This window comes from Pteropus medius, unplaced genomic scaffold, assembly GCF_902729225.1.
Source record: "Pteropus medius unplaced genomic scaffold, Ma_sr-lr_union100, whole genome shotgun sequence".
Lineage (NCBI taxonomy): Eukaryota > Metazoa > Chordata > Mammalia > Chiroptera > Pteropodidae > Pteropus > Pteropus medius.
In genome coordinates, this window is record NW_024344378.1 from 20553360 (window position 1) to 20554857 (window position 1498).

Genomic DNA, 1498 nt, shown 5'->3' on the forward strand with positions numbered 1-1498 from the left:
AAAATTTGTATATATTCAAGATGTGCGACTATGTTGTGAGAACAATTAATATCTAGTCTCTTAACAACTTTGAAGTTTATATAAACTTTTTAAGTTCCTCTCATCTTTTCCAGATCTTAGCTCTGGAGTTTCTTCTCAGTATCCTCAAATCAAGGGTTCTATGTAAAAATGAGCTACATTTGCATTATTCCTCTGAAAATGAATTATATTATATTTTTCAATAACTTTTACTATTATATGTGTTTGAAAATCAGATGTTATTAGGACTTCAGGAATTTTATACCAGTAACATATATGAAAGTATTTACAACCAAATGTCTTAATCTTCTTCTGCCCTAGTTTATCTTCTGAAGATGTTTGCTTGGTAATATTCTTTTAGACCTAAAAATGTGTCAGTTAAGGCATAGAGCGGAAAAGCAATATAGTGAATACTCTCAGTGATACTACTCTTAAATTATGATTAATGTCCTCACACTCACTCTGTGATGTTTAATCCCTAATTAAAACTCTGATAGTGGCACATTTATTTTGTTATACACTTTCCTGAGAAACATGGAAATGTTCATTTGTCTATATATTTAATTGGCAATAACTTAATGGCCTGTGAGGTGTCAAGCCCTGTGTAAGACCCTGAATTTTAGTGATAGAGGAGACTGTCACCACATTTAGAGTCTTCTGGAAGACAGACTAGTCAACACTTAAAAGTGCTAAAAGAGAGAAATGCATGGAGCACTATGAACGCGTAGAGGCCATACACCTAAAGGAACAGTGGGGAAAGGCAGAAAGGCTCCCTAGAATATGCAAAAACAAGATTAAGTCTAAAAACTGAATAAGAGCTCCCCAAAATGACAGAGTAGAAGGAGGTTCCACAAAGAAGGAATAACAAGGTTTTACAAATCTGTGAAACAATAGAGTACCTTTGAAGAACTATAACGAGTCCATTGTGGCTGGAGTGTGTGTGACATGGAGATAAAAGGAAGGCCAAAGAAATCAGGTAGGATGCAGGTGGGGAAGGGCCTTGCGCTAGGGAGTTTGGATTTTATCATGAAGGCAGTTGGAAACCATCATGGGAAGTTAAGTGGATGTGTCACATAAAATTTGTATATCAGAAGGATTATTTTTTGACAGTGATGAAAGATGGCTGAGACGAGTCTGGAGGCAGAGACAATTTAAGACCAGTTGCAGAAATCCAGGTGGGAAGAGACAAAGGCTGAACTACAGCATTGAATAAAAGTGGATGGACTTGGATGGCTATTTAGTATTGCAGAGGCTGCGATGATTGAATATTTGCTTGGCACTTCATACTCATGAAGTACTCAAGATTCATTTGTTAATATTTAATCCATTGTCCCCAGAGTACTTTTAAAAATCTATTATTAGTTAATCTGAGGACAATTAATATTAAGTAAAAGTATCCTGTCAGATTTAATCAGGCACCTCCCCCCACAAAAAACAAAATAAAAATACTAATAGAAATATTTTCTGTATATATATTAAA